Source organism: Gopherus evgoodei, chromosome 1 (genome assembly GCF_007399415.2).
Source record: "Gopherus evgoodei ecotype Sinaloan lineage chromosome 1, rGopEvg1_v1.p, whole genome shotgun sequence".
Lineage (NCBI taxonomy): Eukaryota > Metazoa > Chordata > Testudines > Testudinidae > Gopherus > Gopherus evgoodei.
Genome location: NC_044322.1, coordinates 195777062 through 195784264, shown reverse-complemented (window position 1 = coordinate 195784264; position 7203 = coordinate 195777062).

The following is a 7203-nucleotide window of genomic DNA, read 5'->3' as shown; positions in this document are numbered from 1 at the left end:
GACTTGAACCTAAAGAGAGAAACCCAGAGGCTGCAAAAGGGCCAGTAGCCACCTTAAAGGACTGGAGCCAGGAGCAGGCCTTAAGCCATGAACCGTCCGTCACGGGAAATCTATTAACTGGCACTAACAGGATATTGGGGCTTTTCCTCCCCTCATCCCTTCTCCATTCCCTGCAACTAACTTCCCTTCTTTTTGCAGTGTTCTGCTCTGACCACAATTGGTTTCTCTACATGCCCTGACTCCCTTGCATCACAGTTACAGGAAGGAATTTGGAGTAGGGCATTCGGGATAGGCGATAAAAGGATACTTAGCCCAGCAGGGAGAGGAGGCCATTCACCCAGTGTTCACTATGGGGACAGGACAAAGGTGGGGGGGACCGGAGAGTGGGGAAGGAACAAAGCCATGGCTGGGCCTATTTTCCCCATAGATTCATAGATTCTAGGACTGGAAAGGACCTCGAGAGGTCATCAAGTCCAGTCCCCTGCCCTCATGACAGGTCCAAATACTGTCTAGACCATCCCTCATAGACATTTATCTTGAAGCAAGGGAACACGGGAAAAGAAAGGTCTGGTGCTTAATGCTAGCCAGCATGTCAGCAGAACACAGAGGAGGGAAGTCAAAAGAGGATGTAAAGAGATCACTCTGGGCAGCAGCTGCAGGTGCTCTGTGTGGGAGTCATGACTATTGGGAGGGAGAGGAACGGGGAGCTCAGGAGGCAGAGGCTGAAGGGTGTCTGTTGTGGCAGTTGTGGGTAGCAGAAGGGAATAACTTAGAGAGCATTTTTGTGTGGTGGAGGGGCTGAGGCCCCCTTCTGGGTATGGAGGGTTCATAGAATCATAGATCATTAGGGTTGGAAGGGACCTCAAGAGATCATCTAGTACAACCCCCAGCTCAAAGCAGGACCAATACCCAAATGGCCCCCTTAAGGACTGAACTCACAACCCTGGGTTTAGCAGGCTGTCATAAACAGATCATTAAGGGTTAATGTCTCTTTTACCTGTAAAGGGTTAAAAAACAGGGAACCCAACACCTGACCAGAGGACCAATCAGGAAACAAGATACTTTCAAACCTAGGTGGAGGGAAGCCTTTGTTTGTATTTTTGGGGTTTGGTTTTGTTCTCTCTGGGTCCTGGAAGAGACTAGACCTGCTACCAGGTTTCTTGCCAATCTCCCTGCTACAGTCTCTTATATATTCAGAATAGTGAGTATCTAGTAAGGAACAGGCGTTTATAGTCTTTTTAATTGGTTTTCTTTATTTGCAAATGTGTATCTGGCTGGTAGAGTTTTAATGGGTATTTGGCTGGAAGTATTTTAAATTGTATTTCTGCTGGAGGAGGCTTTTTTTCTCCAATTTCTATAAGCTGACAGACCCTGTAACTTTTATCATCTAAATTACAGAGAACTTTTTTACCTTTTTTCTTTCTTTTTTATTAAAAGTTTTGCTTTTAAGACCTGTCTGATTTTTTTCCCCTTGTTAAGGCTCAAGGGAATTGAGTTTGTACTTAACAGGGAAGAAAGGGAAGGGAGGGGAGAGGAGAGGAGTGGAATCCCTTTGTTTTAGGTTCACGGAGCTTGAATCTGTATTGCCTCTGGATGAGGGAGGAGAGAAGGAACATTCCTCCCTGTTTTAAGATTCAAGGGGTTTGAATCACAGTGATCTTCCAGGGTAACCCAGGGAGGGAAGCCTAGGAAAGGCACTGGAGAGGGAAAGAGTTTACTTTCCTTGTGTTAAGATCCAGAAGGTCTGGGTCTTGGGGTTCCCCAGGGAAGGTTTTGGGGGGACCAGAGTGTATCAGGCACTGGAATTCCTGATTGGTGGCAGCGCTACAGGTTCTAAGCTGGTAATTGAGCTTAGAGGAATTCATGCTGGTACCCCAACTTTTGGACTCTAAGGTTCAGATTGGGGAAAGATACTATGACACAGGCCAATGCTCAAACCACTGAGCTATCCCTCCCCCTGAACAAGGGTACAGGGGAGTAAGGTCAGTATGGGGCAGCAGGTTTCTGGGAGGCAGATGGAAAGAGGAAGATGGAAAAGCTGGGGCTGAGAGGGAAGATGGTTAAATTGAGGGAGGCAGGAAGGTTGGAGCTCAAGGAACTTTATGAATACTGAGCACATCTTCTGAGCAAAGGAGGAGAAAACTGTCAGTTGGGTCTATGGAGCAAGTGTTTCTACAGCTGCCAGAGTGGTATTTAACATTGAAAAGGGGATCATGAGAGGCTGGCATGGGAGGTGTCCAAGAGGCAATTGCTCTTTTATGAAGGGGATCTACACTATGAACAAAGTTGAGACTTCCTAGAGTAGCACATCTGGTGGCACTTAGCCCAACCTGATGCAGTCTTTTGTTTACAATTTTGTGACACTCTTTGGGAGATGATATGCAGGGCTGATGGTTGGAAGAGGAGATTCTGGACAAGGCCATGTCGAGCTGGGTTTGGATGGGTTTTTGGATTGGTGGGAGGGGCAAGTGCAATGCTGTGTGGACTGTCAATTTGCTGTGGTAAAACCAATGACCAGTGTATTTAATTAAAGATTTGGAGCCACATTCCTCTCAATCCTTAATGATGCCCAGTGTTCTGGTAAAGCCTAAAATTACAACTATTGCAAAGCAGAATTTAAGTGAGGGAGAGCGGAGTAAGAAGACAGATAGAATACAGGGTACAGGCAGCATTTATTATCCACTGTTCAAGTCAACTAGAATTGGACAAAATTTTCCTGAGTAAACTTTTTTTTCTTGCCAAAAAATGTATCTTGAGGATAACTGAAGCATTTTGTGAATTCATGCCAAATTTACAAAATCTGGGATTGGAAAAGAAAAGTGAAAAAAAATGAAACATTTCATTTTGACATTTTTCTAAAGGAAACATTTTGACTTTTTAAAATTTCACTTAAATTTTTGAAAAACACCTCAAACAAAATGTTTTGTTCAACCCAAAATCCCAAAATAATTGTTCCCACCCTCTTTTTTTTTTTTTGGCCAGAAAATAGATTTTTGGGTTTTTTTCATTTTTGAGTGGATCTGAATTTTTATTATTAATTTTGGTTTAGCCACCGAATTGAAAAATCAGTTCTGCAAGTGGTTCTAAAGTCAATTTGTACAAGAAGTCACTTCAGATTGGTAATTAGTGAAACTTTTGTAAAAAGCACCAAATTCTATGTGCTGCTTATTGAAAATGCATATCCAGAAGGGAAACAAAAAAATAGTAAGTGAGAAAAAGCCACCAAGATGTTGGTGTGGGGACTGAAACTGGGCTCTGTGGGCTCTGGAATCTCCCCTTGCTTTGGGCACCAGTAACAGGTGAGTGTAATCTTTGTTTCGCCTCAATTTTGTTTCTCGGATACATGTTCTGAATGATTCAGTCCACACTAGAGCTGCAAACAAATAATTTGAAATGAAAGCGTGGGGAGGAGAGAATGAATAAATATAGTGTTGTCACACAATCCTTTCTTAGTATCATTTAGGGTTAGTAATATCGCAGCTTGGCAGTTGCTTGGGAAAGGAAACCAAACAGACACAGCTGGAAAACTCTCACAATTGGGGAATTTTTCATTTTTCACCAGTCATAATTCTAAAGAATTTGAGAAAAGAAAACTAATTTATCCAAAACTTCCCAGCACTTACAGCTCATATTTTCTGCAGAGTTGAGATAATAAGAAAAAAAGTCCAAGTTCTGATGGGCAGAAAAAGTTGGATGGGCTGGAGAGGATAGAGTCCTATCCTGAAGTCCCTGCTCTCCATTAGAGCTCTGCTTGAATAAGGACTGAGAACTGAACTGTGCAGTCCACTAGAGAGTCAGGACTGGTTTCTTTGACTCATAAATTAGTATTCTTTATCATAAAAGCTTCTATAAAAGTTAAGATGACTGGAAATATTTCCCGTTTTTATTCTTTTTCAGAAGTAGAGAAGGTTTGGACTTGGCAATGAATGGGACAGGTGAGAGAGGAGACAAATAAGACAAGTTGATAGATAAAATATTTAATGGAACAAAAGGCAAATCAGGTGCTCCCATAAATTGGTACAGAGAGGGTAAAGCAGGTGTTCCAGTTTACTCTCTCATAATTCAAGAGCAAGAGGCCATGCAATAAAATTGAAAGGCAGCTAATTTAAAACTGATAAAAAGAACCACACACAATGTGCTGGCAGAATTTTACTGGCGTGAGATTTCAGGAAGACCAAGACTTTGGCAGAATTCAAAGGATGGGGTGTCTATGAGAATAACTAGAATGTCTGTAGTTATATAATATTTTTTTAAATGTGTGAAATGCAGGGGTGTGGCCAAGGGTGGGCAGGAAGCAATATTAATCTTAAAAAAAATATATTATTTCTGCCCTGGTCACTGCTCTAACATGCCCCTCCAAAAGTGGTTACATTCAAATTCCTGCACATAGCACTGAAATGGATACAAACCTTCCTCTGTCAGGGTACAAGCCAATATCTAACGGAGGGCATAAGGAAGAAACCTCCATTATAGGCAGATAATTAAATAAGTAACCACTTGGGGTTTCTTGAATCTAACATGTAAGTATCTGATGCTGGCCTCTGTCATTCTACTGATGACAATGATTAATGACTGAGCTGGAATTGCATTACTTATATTCCTAAGGAGTTTTTGGTTTTAAGGAACAGTCCCTTGCAAATTTTGCAACTTTTGGCTAGTGCATGAGTGCTGGAAAGTAAAACTCACTGGAAACAGAAGTGATACAGTCCAAACTATTTTTGTGATTTGAGGTAAGTGACATGCAAAAAGCAAATTACATAAATGGTGGAAAGCAAGAGATTTTTCAAAATCCATTCCATTGTAATAATCTAAGGGTACATCTACACACAGCCACAGCTAGGCGAGGTTAGCTGACTCGGGCTCAGGCTGCAGGGCTAAAAATTGCTGTGTAGACATTTGGTCTCAGGCTGGAGCCCTAGCTCTGGTACGCTCCACCCCTGCAGGGTCCCAGAGCTCTGGCTCTAGCCTGAGACCAAACATCAATACAGCAATTTTTCATCAGGCAGCCCAGACGACAGCTGAGCCAGGCCAGATGCAAGTGTTGGGGTTTTTTTTGTTTTTTTTTGTTTGTTTGTTTTTGTATCCCCATGTAGTCATACCCCTAGATGCCAGCACCTTTAAAGAACTGTATTTAAAAATATGATTTTTAACCAGTGTCCCTTCAATGAATTAAAATCCCAGTCCCTCATTGGGGATGATGGGAAGAGGCAGTGTAATCCAGCATTACCTGTGGTTCCAATAACTGCTGATCTGACCAGAGCAAGGATTAAGAAAGAGATTCTTGGATATACTGCGGACAGCTTCAACCTGGTTAATGAGTCCTCCTTAACAAGGGAAAGGTGCCAAAGGAAGAGTCTCTTTTAGGCTGCAGATGCATGACTGTCTGTCTGAGAGTTCTAACTTTCCGGTCACAGTCTGAGAATCTGAGAGTTCTATGAGTGGTTCTCATACTCTGGTTTGTTCTCACAGCATCTAGGCAGTTTTTAACAAAAGATTAAGAGGGGTAGAAGGGTGGGGATTTGGGCCTCTGTTAAAGATGGAAGGAAACATGGATAAGTTAGCACAACTTTCTCCAGTAGAGATCACTGATACATAGAAGGGCACTGCCATTTGAAAGGGAATGCCTTGGCAGGGAAGGAAATGCTGTAGGGAGAACAGGACTGTGCAGCTGGTGCAAGGGAAAGTAGGAAAAGACACTAACTGGCAAGGCGGTGAATTCACATGATCAGAAGGGGGGAAGGGACCAGGCCAGGGGGAGGAGGAGATGCAAAGCACTTTTCAGAACTTAGACAGCTAAAGTTACCTAAATACTCCCCTTCCTCCCACACCTTATTCCTTTACCAAATAAGAAGCTGTCACATGGAAAATGGGGGTGGGGAGTGATATATGGGACAGAAGGTGATTCTTGTGATCAGGAATAGGAAACGAGGTGACAGTCCCTCTACGAAGAACTCCAGCTCAAATTTTACCTTGAGTCTTGCTATATCTGGTGTGTTTCTTAAAGCCCCGGTTCCCAGATCCATGTGATTGCATGAAAGTCTTTTTATTATTATTTTGCAGCCTTTGCTGTTGTGGAGAAAAGTTTCAAAAATTTAACTTGAATGCACCCGGACAGCTCAAACCCAAGAAAGCAAATTAAAAATCTGATTTTTAGCCATTCTTGTGACTGACTTCTTAAATACTTGAGGTTGGCAATACTGTTAGGAAAAAGTTGTAGAACCAAGTAGTCTTGATCTGCTTTTGCAAACCCAACGTAGAGCTCAAAGGTGCTTGAGATAGCTCCCATTGTCTGAAGATCCCTTTCTAACTTTACCTCTTAATTCACTGCTTGATGTCCAGGATGGGCTTTTTGGGAAGAATTTTCATTTTGTGGCCTCTAGGCTTATTGCAGCTTCTGAGCACCTCTTTGTGAGCCTCTTCCACAGCACTGAGCACTGTCATATGTGCTGCCATCTCGTGTCTCCATAGAGTCATTACAACTTGCTTACTTCTCACTGCACAGACTGAGGTGTCTGTCACAATTCCAAAGAGTGAATTAGGGTTTAGGAACAGGCAGTTTAGATGTAAATTCCAGAAGGTTCTCCACTGGGCCTGTTACTTTGGCAATAGAGTTTTCCCTCATGTTGTGCTGATTCTCATTTTCTGTCGTGCTTATAGGACTAGTTGCTCATCTCTTGTCTCTCTGAGTGCACCCGGCTCAGGTCTTGGGTCTTTCGCCCTCACCTGTCTTGGGGTATGATCTTGCTGTTGTCCATGTCTTAGACAAAGGTCTAGGTCAAGCTACTCTCATATAAACCAAGTGCTTCTCACCCAGCACATTCAACTGGGTTTTGAGGACCTGCTTTTCTTCCTTTGGGGAACCTGTGACCAATGATGGTCACCAACAGCCCCCTTAAAACAAAGTATTTTTATATAGTGTCTGGAAAAAATAATTAGAAAAAACTATTTCAAAATAACAAATAGCCTACATGCATATGTAGTCTCATCTAAACTTATGTTTCATTACATAAGAACAGCCATCCTGGTTCAAACCAATGGGTGCATCTAGCCTGGCTCTGACAGTGGCCAGTACCAGATGCTTTGGAGGAAATGAACAGAAGAAGGCAATTTTGATCAATCCATCCCCTGCCATCCAGTTCTAGACTCTGGTAGGTGGAGGCTTAGGGATACCTGGAGCACGGGGTTCTGTCCCTGACCATCTTG